The sequence below is a fragment of the Sceloporus occidentalis genome, unplaced genomic scaffold (assembly GCF_023333645.1).
Source record: "Sceloporus occidentalis isolate IW3139 unplaced genomic scaffold, rSceOcc1.0.p SCAF_119, whole genome shotgun sequence".
NCBI classification, from domain to species: Eukaryota; Metazoa; Chordata; class Lepidosauria; order Squamata; family Phrynosomatidae; genus Sceloporus; species Sceloporus occidentalis.
In genome coordinates, this window is record NW_028317099.1 from 2,880,273 (window position 1) to 2,897,222 (window position 16,950).

At 42.4% G+C, this 16,950-nt stretch overlaps 1 protein-coding gene across 1 annotated transcript in view; it reads right to left on the reverse strand.

Moving 5' to 3' along the window:
* Positions 1-16,950, reverse strand: part of LOC149282334 (gamma-aminobutyric acid receptor subunit alpha-3-like) — a 202,475-nt gene that overhangs the window by 129,052 nt on the left and 56,473 nt on the right. The gene's annotated exons all lie outside the window — the stretch shown is intronic.

The following is a 16,950-nucleotide window of genomic DNA, read 5'->3' on the forward strand; positions in this document are numbered from 1 at the left end:
TACAATAGAGAAAGATTTGTTGGTACATTAACTATTACAAAATTGTTCATGTGAGAAAGCTATGTGTTACATTTAATTTATTGAGCACTTTTTTTTTTAAACCTGTGGATTAGGATTGATATGAATATGAATCTGAGAAAACAAGAGAAACCCAATGAAACAAATGAAAAATTGTGAATATTTGTTAGGAATTTGTTCATTGGTCCGTTTAGGAGCAATTACAACCCATTTTGGTAATCTTTCAGGAGGGAGAGTGAGAACGTCTAGGAGGGTACAGAATAAGTGATTGATATCTAGAAGTATCCAAAACAATCTTGACATTAAGTGGAAGGACAATCTGATTGATTAGAGCTGTGACTGATAGTTCAGCGAGTGACGTTTTTCTTTTAAACTATTTACAAGGGGAAGGGATAATAATAGAGATGTTTGCTGATACCATTTTAACTCAGTCGCAGACAGAAGTAGATGGCAGTTAAAGATGCCAGTGTTGGAGGGTTTGAACCTGATTGCTGATCCTATGGATCTGGTGTGAACTCTACTTCACTTTTGGAAAAATCATTTGGTACCGTACTATTGTCTCTTTGTAACAGACCCTGTTGCTGCCTGCCTTGACTAATGGTATAATGTTCTTATTGTAGAATGTTGTGTTAGCTGCCCTTATTTACCCACCTGATGGAGAAAATGCATGACTTCCTGGGAATACAATGACACCTGGAGGTTGAAACACTAATTCCTAAATTGAAGCACACAGGTCGCATATGCAAGCCATCCTAAACATCCTAGAGCACAAGCTAACCTCCTGTGGTTTAAGGGTAAACTGCAAATTGTCCCTTCAACATATAAAAAAATAATTTTAAAATTTGGAGGAACATGCTTTTCATTAGGATGCAGAAGATGCAGCGCAAAAAGGGCATGCTCACTGAAGGAGAGAACACCACTCTTCCTGCACCTGGTGGATCAGATGTAGCTGGATGTGTCAATCTGACAGCATCTTCCCATTTCCCTACTGCTGCTAATGTTGTCACTCTATCACCTTCAATACTCTTTGGGATCAGTTCACAAAATGTTTGTTTTTGAGTGCATATAGCTTGATATGTCTGTCTTTAAGTGCTGGCCCAGTGCATTGTCTGTCAATGTTGTTGCTGCCCTACCACTTTCCTTATTCTGAGGGATCTAGTCATCAAAATTTGTCTATTTTCTGTGTAACTTCCATCCTATACCATGTGGCTGGGTGTGTTTGTCTGCAAGTGTCTGTCCGGCTCCCTACTACTGCTGTTGCTCTTTCATCTTTCAAATTCATCACTTTCATTATTCTAAGTGATGAATTTATCAAAATAGTCCAATATTTGGGGAAATTTAGCCCATGCCATGCTGCTGGAGATGTCTATCCATTGGTGTGGTGCTGCCGTTGCTGGTGGTCCTGCATTGAAAAATCTAGTCTGGATCTCCTAAGACCTGCGATGCTGGTGCTGTCAAAAAGGTCCAGAAGGTGGAAGGGACCACCACCAAATATTGTTCAGAATTTCGTATACAAATCAAAAGGTCAGGAAATGAAATTTATTTTCCGAAAACAAATGCAGCTCTATTATTTTTCAGGCAATGATATCAGGAATAGAAAGAGACAGAAAATAACACTGCAACATAATCACTAACATTTTATGGATGCCATAAGAGGTGAGTTATGCATCGGGAGCCAGTAAGACTAGAGTTGTGGCCACCCTGTCCACCTTAGAAGAAGAGCCACTTTGTGATGCTCAGTTTTAGTTCATTGCAAGGTGGACACATTGGCGCTGCAATTGAGATCTCTAACATGTGCTTACTTTGATTTTACAGCTCCAAGGGGTATTCATGGGAGATCAGAGGATTTTCCCAACTGGTGAAAATTCCCCAATGCTAAATTGGCAGGCATGATTTTATCAGTTACCAAAACCGCTCATCAATGCTAAATTGGCAGGCATGATTTTATCAGTTACCAAAACCGCTCATCAGGGGGCTGCCAACTTGCCGGCACCCGGCACCCCTCCAGAGACGGACAGTAATGTCCGCCGCTGGAGGAGAAGGCTCGCAACGGAGCGGTATCGGAGGTCTTTAACAGACTTCCGGCTCCCTTGAGTGATTTTAAGCCGGTTCCACCGATTTAAAATCACTCAAGGGAGCCGGAGGTCTGTTAAAGACCTCCGATACCGCTCCCTCGCGATCCGTGCGGCAACTGCTGCTGTGCCCCAGGGTTTGTTGTCAGATCCCGGCGCACAACACTAAAGCCGCGCCCACCGCCCCCTGTGCCCTCTGAACCGGAAGAAGACAGAAGAAAAGGAGCGAAGAGGAAGAAAAGGAGCTGACTGCTGTAAGAAGAAAAGAGGAAAGGTAGGAAATCATTCAGTGAGAGTGACAGTAAATCGATAATAATCGATAATGAAAATCGTTGTCAACGATTTTCATTATCGATTAATCATATCGATTTTTATCGATTATAAAAATTATAATCCGACCTCAAACAGAGATCGGATTATAACACTAGAATCCAGATCCCCCGCAACGCTGCAGGGGACCTGGATTCCCCTCACTGTCGGCCGGTCTCTCACTTCCGTCTCTCTCCTCCTCCCATACACCCCTCTGACTCCTCCCCCCTCCCATACATCACTCTGCCTCTCTACCCGGCTCCATTACTGACTTCATAGAAGCCTCAGCGTAAGTGAAGGGCAGTAACGGAGGCTGTCTGTGCGCATCGTTTAGACCCCCACCGGCTGACAGAGGATCATCCTCTCTGTCAGCCGGTGGGGGTCTGCATCGCACAGACAGCCTCCGTTACTCACCTTCACTTACGCTGAGGCTTCTATGAAGCTGCAGTGAAAGTTCCTGTCAGTAACGGAGCCGGGTAGAGAGGCAGAGCGGTGTATGGGAGGGGGGAGGAGTCAGAGGGGTGTATGGGAGCCACCCTCCCATACACCACTCTGGCTCCTCCCCCTTCCATACGGCACTCTGCCTCTCTACCCGGCTCCCTGGTGTCTTGTAAACCTCCGTGGCTGACAGGAGGCAGAGTGGAGTATGGGAGGGGGGAGGAGGCAAAGTGATGTATGGGAGGGGGAGGGGCCACAGTGATGTATGGGAGGGGGAGGAGGCAGAGTGGAGTATGGGAGGGGGGAGGAGGCAAAGTGATGTATGGGAGGGGGAGGGGGAGGAGGCAGAGTGGAGTATGGGAGGGGGCAAAGTGGTATATGGGAGGGGGAGGAGGCAAAGTGATGTATGGGAGGGGGAGGAGCCAAAGAAATGTATGGGAGGGGGAGGAGGCAGAGTGGTGTATGGGAGGGGGGGGAGCCAGAGTGGTGTATGGGGAGGGGGAGGAGCCAGAGGGGTGTATGGGAGGGGGAGGAGCCAGAGTGGTGTATGGGTGAGTTATAGTGGTGTATGGGGGGTATTATGAAGTTCAGGGCATATAGGGGGTATAAGGCATATCGATATTAGGCATATCAGGGGGGCATAAAACATATCTGGGGGTAAAAGGTATATCAGGGGGCTCAGTTGCATATCACTGGCATGTAAGAGGTATAAGGCATATATGGGGGCAGAGTGGCAAGCTGGGGGTCAGATGTGCATAACCGGGGGCAGTTTGGTAAATAAAAAAAAATTAAACAAGGCTTTTTTCTCATAGTTTTTATTAAATATGAAAAATAGTTAGCATATGAATTAATATTTACTAATAACTTTGTATTAAAACCTAGTTTGAGAAACACTGTGTTTGGGTTCTTGTAGCTTTTATTATGTCAGTAAAATAAGAAGGTGAATAGAGAGAGGCCATTGCAATAAAGAGATGAAAGTGTAAATTGTACGTTTTTTATTACATTATTTTAAATTGAAAAAATAAATAAATTGTATCCGATTAATCGAAAAAATAATCGCCCAACTAATCGATTATTAAAATAATCGTTAGTTGCAGCCCTAGTGTGGATTAGTATGTGTGGAATATGTGGATTGGTATGTGTGGAATATGTGGATTGGTAAATGTGGATTGGTATGTGTGGAATCTGTGGATTGGTATGTGTGGAATGGTAAGTGTGTGAAAGTGATGGGTGTTATGCTGTACCATTTCCAATGTCTTTTTCATTATATAATTATGCTCTAAAGTACATTATAACTCCCATCACTCTATGCTGTTCCATACAGTGGCAGAGCTGGGAGACAGAGGCCTTGCACCCCCACCGCAGGACTCCTGAAAGGTAAGTGAACTTCAAAGGGGGGAGAGGGTAGATAGTTAGGAGGGGGTAGATAGGGAGAAGGGAGTGAGACTGGGGGATAGGGTGTAGATAGTGAGAATGCATCAATGAATATGTGTAAATAATTTGTGTGAAAGAATAAATTATTGTGTGAATGAAAGTGAATTAGTGAGTGACTGTAAAAGTGTTTGTGTTAATCATAGGTGTATAGTTGATTTGTCAAAAAGGCAAAGATGGTATAAGCAGGGTGTTTATGGGACAAAAATGGCACAGGCAGGGTGTTTATGGGACAAAGATGGCACAGGTAGCATGTTTATGGGACAAAGATGGCGTACACTCGGCTGTTTGGGAACAATGCTGACTCATGCTGGGCTGTTTGGGGGCAAAGATGGCACATCCTATGTGTGTGTAATTTGGGTGCTGGTCAGGTTCTATGTGGGCAATGTGGACGCTGTTTTTTTTTTGGAGGGTTATTAACCCCTTCGCGACCTTTGCCGGTTCAGGACCGTCATAACAAGAAGGTCACTAAATGACCTTTGACGGTCCTGAACCGTCAAAAAATTAAATAAGCTTAGAAAGTGATCAAGGATCACTTTCTTCGCTTAAACGGCCTTGCTGCAATGCCTCGATGTCGAGGCATTCAGCAAGGCCGAGATCGGCATCGGGGGCCATGTCTGGCCCCTCCCCGGGGCGTCAACGTATTGTATGGCGGCGGACGCCCGTTTTAAAAGCGTTTAGGAGGCGATCAACGATCGCCTCCTAAACTTAAATGGTGTCGCTGGAATGCCTCGATCAGGAGGCATCCAGCGACACCAAACACTTACCTCTGGGTGGGCTGTGACCGCTCCGGAGAGCGGTCACAGCCGCCGCTGCCGGTGATCTTCGCCATCAAGCAAGATGGCGGCGGCCCGGGAAATAAAACAATAAAGACGAAAAAGTTCGCTAGAGGGTCTCCAGACCCTCTAGAGAACTGGCTCCACTTGCTGGTTGAATACAGGTACTGCATTCAACCATGCAAGTCAATGGAGCCCAGCTTTCTAATCACTATGTGATTAGTAAAATATTCAAAAAAAATAAAAATAAATAAAAAATGGAAAAAAAAAATTAAAAAAAATGTGCTAACATTTAAAAATAATTATGCAGTGATGTCACTAGATGAACCATCCAGTACCAGCAAAATGTGTAAAAAAAAAATATAAAAAAGTATTAAAAAAATAAAATAAAATTAAAAAATAAAGTTTATTATTTTGAGCAAGTGCTAAAAATTCTCAAAAATCTCAACAAAGAGTTAAAATAAAAGCACTTCAAATACCCAAGGGGTGTCTAATATATAAAAAAAATGGCTGATGGGGTAAATTGGAGTGGCCTAGCTCAAATATAGGGCATAGGTACAGACTGACCAAAATGGAGAAAATAAGCGCACTTCCCAAATGTGGCATTTTAAATCTGAAACAACCCGACAAACCCATGCATGTCGGGTATCACTGCACTCAGGAGATGTTCCTGAACACACATTGGCGTGTTGTTTGACAGTGGCATATACCAGGACCTGTATATCTATAACTAAAGTACAATTTGTGTGAAAAAAAAATTAAAAAAATTACTATTACAAAGTTTGACAAAGTGTAGTTCTATAATTGGTGCATGGAAAGGGTTAAAATAACAGCATTTGGAATACCCTGGGGTGTCTAGTTTTCAAAAATATATGGTTTGAATGGGTTAAATTGAGTTAACCGGCTTCAAAGATATTCCAAAGAGGAGAGGGAGGCACAATGACCAAATGACCACCTGAATTACGCATGCCCCAAAAGTAGCCTTTTACCAGCCAAACAATCTGACAAACCCATGCATGTGGGGTATCGCTGTACTCAGGAGATGTTGCTGAACACATATTGGGGTGTTGTTTGACAGTGACATATACCAGCACCTGTATATCTATAACTAAAGTACAATTTGTGTGGAAAAAAAATAAAAAAAAATTACTATTACAAAGTTTGACAAAGTGTAGTTGTATAATTGGTGCATGGAAAGGGTTAAAATAACAGCATTTGGAATACCCTGGGGTGTCTAGTTTTCAAAAATATATGGTTTGAATGGGTTAAATTGAGTTAACCGGCTTCAAAGATGTTCCAAAGAGGAGATGGAGGCAGACTGACCAGATTTGTTAAAAAAGATTTGGAAATCATAAAACGCTGCTTGTACTTATTGCCCTATAACTTACAAAAAACAGCAAAAAAACATAAAAACATTGGGTATTTCTAAACTCAGGACAAGTAGTAGAATCTATTTAGCAGGTTTTTTTACTTGCTTTTTTAGGTGAGTAAAAGATTTTTCAAATAAAAGTCATAAAATGTGTTTTTTTTTCAATTTTTCACCATGTTTTTTTTATTTTTTTTATAGTAAATAAGATGATACGATCAAAATGGTATCTGAAGAAAGCCCATCTTGTCCTGAAAAAAACAATATATAACTTATGTGGGTACACTAAATGGGTGAGGAGAAAATTACAGCTGAACACAAGCACCACAAAAGTGTCAAAACAGCCTCGGTCCCACAGGGTACAAAACGAAAAATGAGCCCGGTCCTTAAGGGGTTAAAGAAAGCACTATTATATGTTCAGTAAATGTTATTTATACGTGTTTATTTTACTTATTAAGTTATTAATTTTTTTCAGATTTCTTGTTTACAGTTGACATAAAGTTTACAAATTGGTGCAATAAATATTCTTGCCAACATAATTTTGTAGATGTCTTTACATTTGGGGGGGGGTGCCACTTACAGGATCCGCCCCGGCTGCCAAATACTCGAGGTACGCCCCTGACCAAAACCTTACGCAGCTACATGCAAAAGTAATATTCCCTGGAGATCCACAGCTCATATGTTGACGATCAGCAGCACTTCCTCCTACTCGTGTATCATGCTGGATAAGCTGCATCTTGCTTGTAGTTCTTTACATTTTAGAAACACAAATACTTAACATAACTTGTGACTAAGGGTCACAACTGAATACAGTGGTGGAAAAGAGGGAGCTTTCTGTCATCTTGACTTAGAACATCCACACCAAGATTTGCTATAAGGAGATAAGCGGTAACAAAACATCTCATGGCATGTTAATCATCTTCGGTACCTAAAATCACTTGTGAGAGAAAGTATTAAAAATGTATTTTGTTTTAAATCTCTGAGTGCCGGAGTAGGGACAAATCAGAAACGGAATACACTGTACCTAGAGAAACCGAAGTATATTTTTATAGATATTGTGACAGAACCCTCCATCACTGGGGCCCCTGGAGAGGCCTGAGAGCCAGCCTCCTCCCTATCGACTATGGGCCCAGGCCTTGTAGAGACTTCTGTGTGTGGATACAGGGGTTCAGTCTGCTGATGTACCCCATGTTTTAGCACTCAGAGTATCAGAACTGTAACGTCAGCTGGACATCCTGTGGTAGGAAGAAGGCTGATTGTCTGTGCATTGTTAATTGTATTTTACGTCTCATGTCATTCTGTCCTTCCCCCGGATATTGTGTTGCAGGATTTGATCTAATTACTTCCTTCCTGCCATGGTAATTAGATCATGTGATATTTGTCTTGCCCCTTTTCTTACTTGTGTATATGTAGCTCTGTCTTTGGTTTTAATAAATGAGTTCTGTTTTTAACCTCAAAGCATGAAGTCCTGTCTCATGATTGAGGGAAGTGCTGGTCTGTGACTGCTTTCTTCGGACAGCCACAGCGTGTCCGCTTACTGGGAGAGGGAAGGAGCTGACGGGCGGATGTGTCCAGTCTGGGGCACAGGACGATCCGTCACAGATATTTAATATAGTGACCTAACATTCAAAATGTGCATTAAAATATAATGTACAAAACATTAAAAAATACATTTTCCACCCATATTTTATTAAATGTAATACATTTAAATTTGCATTAGATTTGCTCAATAGAGGTGGTTCTGAAATATTACCTGTAACATGCAAATACATCAGGAAGAAAGCAGGACCTTAGGGAGATCAATGCATGGCTGAGAAGGTAGGATAAGAAAGAGGGCTTTAGTTTTCTGGAGCACTGGGCAGAACTGCAGTCAGCTACAGTGGAGATGGACTGCACCAAACTCTATCGGTCGTCAGCAGGGGACTCATCTGCCAATGGTTGATAGCAGACGAGCCCCCTGCTGGCGACCAATAGGGTCGCTCGTACAGACTTTTAAATGCCTGGTGCCGTAACTTGTCCGTCAGATACCATTGGTCTCCCTGTTCTATCATTTAACTGATAGAACAGGGAGACCAGTGGGATCTGCCGGGCAAGTTACGGCACCAGGCATTTAAAAGTCTGTACGAGCGACTCTGTTGTTCGCTTGTACAGACTTTTAGGCTCCTGGTGCTTTAATTTGAAGAAACTTGTCCGGCAGATGCCATTGGTCTCCCTGTTCTATCGGTTAAATGTCCGTACGAACGACCAATAAAGTCACTTGTACGGACATTTAACTGATAGAACATGGAGACCAGTGGGATCTGCCGGACAAGTTTCTTCATTAGGGGTTAACTTTTTAAAGTCTGTACGAGCGACTCTGTTGGTCGCTCGTACAGACTTTTAGGCTCCTGGTGGCGTAACTTGTTGCACCTTAAGGGGTTAAGGGGCCGTGCGAGTGAGCCTATTGGTCACTTGCACGGCACTTTAACCTACGGATTTCCGCTCCAATAGGTTCGCTGTCAGGGGTTACAAAGCCCGTGCGAGTGAGCCTATTGGTTGATGCCAGAGGAGGTCCCTGTAGGCGACCAATAGGCTCATTCGCACTGCCCTGTAACCCCTGACGGCGAACCTACGGATTTTCCGCTTCCGTGAACTGCCGCGAAGATAAGGTAAGTTAGAAGGGGAAGGGACCGGGGAAAGTGGTAGACGAAGACTATCACGAAGATCTTCGCGGTGTGTGTCTTCATCTTCGTCTACGTTTTATCGTCGCTGTCTTCTCTTCGGCGTGTCTTCGGAACGAACACGAAAATGCACTCTTCGTTTTCATGTTCGCCCGAGGACAAATGCACAAGTCTACTGGTGACTGGAAGTTCAACATGGCACTTCATGGCAAAGAACTCTCTGAGGATCTGAAAAAAAAGAATTGTTGCTCTATATAAAGAGGGCCTAGGCTATAAGAAGATTGCCAATACCCTGAAACTGAGCTGCAGCACGGTGGGCAAGACCATACAACGGTTTCACAGGACAGGTGCCACTCAGAACAGGCCTCGCCATGGTCAGCCAGAGAAGTTGAGTACACATACTCAGCCTCATATCCAGAGGTTACAGACGTATGAGTGCTGCAAGCATTGCTGCAGAGGTTGAAGTTTGCTGAAGGCAAGCAGACTAAGGACATGGATTACTGGAACCATGTCCTGTGGTCCGATGAGGCCAAGATAAACGTATTTGGTTCAGATGGTGTAAAGCATGTGTGGAGGCAACCAGGTGAGGAGTACAAAGACAAGTGTGTGTTACCTACAGTAAATCACGGGAGTGTCATGGTCTGGGCCTGCATGAGTGCTGCCGGCACTGGGGAGCTACAGTTCATTGAGGGAACCATGAATGCCAACATGTACTGTGACATACTGAAGCAGAGCATGATCCCCTCCCTTCGGAGACTGGGCCGCAGGGCAGTATTCCAACATGATAATGACCCCCAAACACACATCCAAGACGACCACTGCCTTGCTAAAGCAGCTGAGGGTAAAGGTGATGGACTGGCCAAGCATGTCTCCAGACCTAAACCCTATTGAAGATCTGTGGGGCATCCTCAAACAGAATTTGGTCTGTGATTTGGTCACGGAGGAGTGGAAGTGGACTCCAATGGCAACCTGTGAAGCTCTGGTGAACTCCATGCCCAAGAGGGTTAGGGCAGTGCTGGAAAATAATGGTGACACACAAAATAGGCACTTTGAGCTCAATTTGGACATTTCCACTTAGGGGTGTTCTCACTTTTGTTGCCAAGGTTTAGACATTAATGGCTGTGTGATGAGTTATTTGTAAGGGAACAGCAAATTTACACTGTTATACAGGCTGTACGCTCTACTTTACATTGTAGCAGAGTGTCATTTCTTCAGCGTTGTCACATGAAAAGATATAATAAAATATTTACAAAAATGTAAGGGGTCTACTCACTTATGTGAGATACTGTATGTGTGTGTGTGTGTATATATATATATATATATATATATATATATATATATATATATATATATATTCATATTCAGTTAAACAGTTAAAGTATTGAATTGTTTTTTTTGTATTGTTTTGTGTATGAATAACTGAACCCCTTGACAACAATTGACGGTCCAGGTACATCACGCAAAAACAGTCAGTTAATCACAAGTTGCGCCTGGCATGTCATGACTTTAAACGGATGTTCACTTTCCTCACTCAAACGGTGTTGCTGTAATGCCTTGATATCGAGGCATTCAGCAACATAGAGATGGGCATCAAAGTCAAATTCAATGTCAAACTCATGTTACATGGCAGATGTGTAATGACTTCTATCATTTAAAGTGACTCTGATTAATCACAAATAAAGTTCAGCTGTTCTAGTAGGATTTACCTGACATTTGCTTAGTTGCGTCCGAGAGCAAAAGCCATGGTTCGCAGAGAGCTTCCAAAGCATCAGAGGGATATCATTGTTGAAAGATATCAGTCAGGAGAAGGGTACAAAAGAATTTCCAAAGCATTAGATATATCATGGAACACAGTGAAGACAGTCATCAAGTGGAGAAAATATGGCACAACAGAGACATTACCAAGAACTGGATGTCCCTCCAGAATTGATGAAAAGACAAGAAAACTGGTCAGGGAGGCTTACAAGAGGCCTACTGCAACATTAAAGGAACTGCAGGAATTTCTGGTAAGTCCTGTCTGTGTGCTACATGTGACAATCTCTTGGATTCTTCATATGAATGGGCTATGGGGTGGGGGGGGCAAGACAGAAGCCTTTTCTTACAAAGAAAAACATCCAAGCCCGGCTGAAGTTTGCAAAACCAAACATCAAGTCCCCCAAAAGCACGTGGGAAAATGTGTTATGGTCTGATGAAACCAAGGTTGAACTTTTTGGCCATAATTCCAAAAGGTATGTTTGGCGCAAAAACAACAAGGCACATCACCCAAAGAACACCATACCCACAGTGAAGCATGGTGGTGGCAGCATCATGCTTTGGGGCTGTTTTTCTTCAGCTGGAACCGGGGCCTTAGTCAGGGTGGAGGGAATTATGAACAGTTCCAAATGCCAGGCAATCTTGGCACAAAACCTTCAGGCGTCTGTTAGGAAGCTAAAGATGAAGAGGAAGTTCACCTTTCAGCACCACAATGACCCAAAGCGCACATCCAAATCCACAAAAGCATGGCTTCACCAGAAGAAGAAGATTAACATTTCAGAATGACCCACCCAGAGACCAGACCTGAATCCAATTGAACATCTGTGGGGTGATCTGAAGAGGGTTGTGCACAGGAGATGTCCTCAGAGTCTGAAAGATTTGGAGCGCTTTTGCAAAGAAGAGAGGGCAAATATTGCCACGTCAAATATTGCCACGCCGGCAGCCATTACAAGAAATTGGGCAGCTGACAGGGGGGAAACTAGGCTGTGAAACGACAGCCTGATATCTCATATAGCGACAGGGATGTGTCCCTGCAAGAAAGGCAGGACCTGTATGTCCTAAAGGGCTTTACTGGATGCATTTTTAGGACATACACGTACGTCTATAGGGGACTGAAAGGGTTCAGGACCAGGCTGTTTGTTATTTTTTGCACCCTTCGCGATCAAGGCTGTTTTAACACTTTTGCGGTGCTCGTGCTTAGGTGTAATTTTCTCCTCTCCAATACCCAAGTACCCACACAAGTTATATATATTGTTTTTTATTTTAGGGCAAGAAGAGCTTTCTTCAGATACCATATGATCATATCATCTAATTTCCTATTAAAAAGCTAATAAACTTGCTAAATATGTTCATGAGTTTAGAAATATCTTATGTTTTTATATTTCAAAGCAATTTCTTTTCCAAATCTGGTCATTCTGCCTCCATATGCTATTTGGGACATCTTTGAAGCCGGCCAATGCAATTTACCGCCATCAAACCATACATTTTGGAAAAGTAGACACCCCAAGGTATTTCAAATGCTGGCATTTTAACCCTTTCCATGCACGAGATTCTACCACCAGCCTTTGTCAAATTTTGTAGTAGGATTTTTTTTTGTTTGTTCCCCCCCCCCCACACATTGCACTTTAGGTATGAATTTACAGCTCTTGGTATATGTAACTGCCAAACACCCCATGTGTGTTCCACAGCATCTCCCGAGTACAAGGATACCACCCATTCATGGGTTTATCGGGTTGTTTGGGTGCTAAAAGGCCACATTTGAGAAGTGCACTTTTTCATTTTGACATCTAGTCAGTCAGTGCCTGAACTCGACCACTCGAATTTACCCCATCAACCAACAAACCATTTGAAATGCTAGTATCCATGTCAGGATTTTTGAGAAAATACAGCATACATTTTAGCACTTGCTCATAATAAATACTTTTATTTTTTATTTTTTACATTTTGTTGGAACTGGATGGTTCTCCTGGTGACATCATATATAATTATTTTTAAATGTTAATGTTTTTTTTTTATATATTTTACGAATCACATTGTGATTAGGAAGCTGGGCTCTATTGACTTGCGTGGTTGGATGCAGTACCTGTATTTAACCTTTACAGTCCTCAAGAGGGTCTTGAGGACAGCCACCATCTTGCAAGAGGCAAAATATCTTGCAGTGGTGCTTGTGGCTGCTCTCCAGAGTGCTCACAGTGCTTCCTGGGGTGGGTTTTTGGTGTCTCTGAATGCCTCGCTATCAAGGGAAGTATGGTTTCATTTGGGAATAATTTGAAAAAGCAAATTGATAACTATTTCACTAAAAATCTTTGACAGGCTAAGTGTATCTATTTAACACGTGCACTAGGATGGACTGTTTTCCGGACAATACACAGAAGGCAACTGAAATACCTTTATGTGCATATTACAAAATTACACACATCAATGTATACCTTTTGGGAAACAAAGGAAGCAAATTAAAGCCAATAAAAATAAAGTGGCATTCAAACATAATAAAAGCAAGGGATCATAAGTATCATGGGTACACATATGCCAGCAAAGCCTGCGAAAAAGGCAACTAAAATGGCTAAATTCGGAGAAAGTAGATATTTTAAATAGTGGGTGAGTCCTTGCTAGATAATTTTACAGAACCTTTACAACAAACATGGAATTGGCTCAAACAGGAAAAAGTGTAGGTAGACAAGACCCCAGGGCCGCATGGTATACAACCAAGGGTACTTAAGGAGTTTACCCAATTCTAGCCAGACCCGTATTTTGAATCAGAATATTCAATATAAACGTTGACAGAAAAACATTTAGGAGCAAACGTATGTACATGAATTGAAAACTGGCTAAATAATAAAATGTAAAGAGTTGTTGTAAATTTAAAATTCTTAAACTGGACCAAGGTATTAGGTGGAATACATGATGGGTCTCTCCCATGGAGAAGGATTAAGAATAATTGTAGACTACAGACTATAATCTTGTTGTCATTAGGTCTACTTCTGGGAGCCCGAATTTTCTGACTAACATTTTGAACATAACGGGATCCATCAACCATTCTGCCTGGGAGAATCTTCCTCTGCTTAGGTCGTCTGCTAAAATATTGTTTTGACCTCTGATGTGAGATGCAGAGAGATCTAGCAGATTCTGTTGTGCCTAAGACATAATTTCTGCACAGAGACACTGAAGTTTCCATATCTTTGTGCCCCCTTGCCTGTTGAGATAGGACACTGTGGTAGCATTGTCTGACTGAATCTTCACAGACTTGTGCTTAATCCATGGTTGGAATGCTTGTAGGGCTTGAAACACTGCACTTAGTTCCCTGTAGTTGGAGGATTGCATAGACTCTTTTGGTGTCCACTTCCCTTGAGCCATGCGGAACTGAAGGTGAGCTCCCCAACCTGTTACACATCAGTCATAATTATAGTCAAATCTACTGGTTGAAAACGGAGACCACTGGAATGATTTGTTTTTTTATTTTCCACCAATTTAGCGGCTGCAAAACTTCTATTGGAATAAGAATGCTTGTATCCAGCTCTTCCTCTGTCTTGGACCAGCTGGAAAGAATTTGCCACTGAAGTGGTCTCATCCTTGCTCGTGCCCAACGTACTGCTGGTATAGTTGGTATAGTTGCTGCAAGCAGAGCAAAGAGGGTTTTCTTGCAGACAAATTATAGATTGTTTGATTTGTTTTATCTTCTGGTAAGATAGGTGAAGGCAGAGGGACAGAGAGTCCACAATAAATGCCAGGAATTTGATTCTTGTGCTAGGGGTTAGATTGGATTTCGCCGCAATCATAATCCATCCATGGCTTTCTAAAAAAGGTATTGTATTTTGAAGATCTTTGTGGAGTTGCTACAGGGATGAAGCTTGCAGTAACCAGTCATCGAGATATGGGATGACCGCAATGTCTTAAATAGGGCTGCAACAAAGAATCGATAAAATCATTTTATAAATCAATAAAAATCGATTCAACTAATAGATTATGAAAAACGAAAAATGTGCATATTTTTTTTTTACCCGATTAATCGAAAAAATAATCGGCCAACTAATCGATTATGAAAATAATCGTTAGTTGCAGCCCTAGTCTTAAATGTCGTGATGTCTTAAATCTGCCCCTAAAGGGCTGAGAAGTTTTTTGAAAATCCCACGAACAGTTGAGAGGCCAAAGGGCAGAGCCTTGAACTGGAAATGTCCCAAACCTTTCTTTGTCTTTATGTGCAGATAGGCAGTAACAATTAAATCTCCTTTATGATCTGAGTGACTGAAAAGATTGTTTCCATTATGAAACGCTGATAAGGGATACATTGATTGATGGCTTTTAGATCCAATACTGGGCGACACGAACCATCTGGTTTGGGGACCAGAAAGACGAGAATACACTCCCCGGAAATGCTGATCTTTGGGAACTTGCTTGATGACTCCTTTTTGCATGAGGTGGGAAACTGTTGCCCTCAAGGTTCCATTCTTCTTTATGGATAGGTAAGAAGAACAAAGGAAGCGGTTGCGAGGAATTTTGAAGAATCTGATTTTGTAACCTACAGACACAATCTGTCTGATCCAGGTGTTGTCTAGTTTGAAACCAGGCTTCCTAGAACTGCTGAAAGCGACCTACTCTGTCAGACCCTTCTCTGCTTATCTTGTCTGATGTAGTTAGTTTGCAACCTTCTTTATTTTGCCTCCGAAAGGAAGACAATTTATCTGACGCTCTGGCATATCTCTGCTTGTTATATGTATATCTCCGATTCCACCTTGGCCTAATATCTTGAGGAAGCAATTTCTTGGTCTGACATTTGTTTGATGAGATCCTTTAGTGGAGACCCAAAAAAAATTCCTTTTTCAAAAGGAAGATCACATAATGCTGTATCCGCATTCCAGGATCTAAGCCACACAGCACGTCTGGCTACAGATGAAAGACCCATATTTCTAGCAGAGAGCTTGACAACCTCTTCCATAGTGTCACACAAATATTCATTGGATAATCTTAGGTTCTTCAAAAATTGAGTAATCTCTTTATCTGCTTCCTCCAGGAAATGATCCAAAAGCCCCTGTGCCCTGGCCACCGCTGCACCTGCTGATGCTGCTTTACATTGGAAACCGGCTGCTTGAAAAATCCTCCTACCGGCTGTTTCTGCTCTTTTATCCATGGCGTCCTTAAGGCCCGCCACTTCTCCAATAGTTTTTTGGACAGTTGTGTGATCTTCTCATCAACTCTAGGGAGATCCTCCCATTTAACTTCTTATTGCAATCTAACAATCTGTTTTAAAGTGTTTGGAAATGAAAGCTCTTTTGCTTGGATTATTCCATTCCCTCTGCACCAATTCCATATTTTTAGGAAGGATAGGAAAACCCTTCTTTTTAGATTCTGGAATAAGCTGTAACGGATGATTAACATCCTTAATAAATGTGTCAAGTTCCTGAGGAGGGAAACCGGACTCTTCTTCTGTATCATAAGAACTAGAAGCATCAACTGAGGAACGGGAACACTCTCCAGGAGAGCGGTCTGAAGATGAAGATAATTGCCTTTTGCGCTTTTTTTTTTTCTGGTAAATCCGGTAGAGGCGGCTTTGCTGCATCTTTAAATGCTAGAAAGGTCTGTGCCAGATTATCCTGGAACCAGCATAAAAAAGACTGCAGATCTTGTCTTTTAGCCATGTTGTCAGCAGCACACTGTTGGCACATCTTTTTCCTGTATCCATCAGAACAAAGCAAATGCCTTGATTTAGATGAGGCCTTTTTAGCAGGAGCTGACACACACTCCTGTGGTCAGTCAGGTTAGCACAGCTTAAATAGGCTGCCAAATTTTCAAGTTTGGCGCCAAACAACAGACCCGTTCTGCGTAAGAGCACTGCATATCATACTGCACATGCTCCTCTGCAACCAATAAAAAAAACGGAAGCCGCATAAGCCTCTGTAACCGGAGTTATGAGGCACGTGTCAGCTGTGCTACCACCCGGGAAGCCACAGGACCACGAAAAACTCTCCTCCCCACGGCAACAACCCATGTGCTGCACCAGCTATACAGAAAACAACGGCACTACTCGTCCTGCAAGGGACCAGAAAGAACTGATGAGGGGTCTAGTATCTCGCCCTTTATAGGTAAGGGGGAGGGGTTTTTTTTAAACTCTTTATATCTTTCAGGGCTCTTGT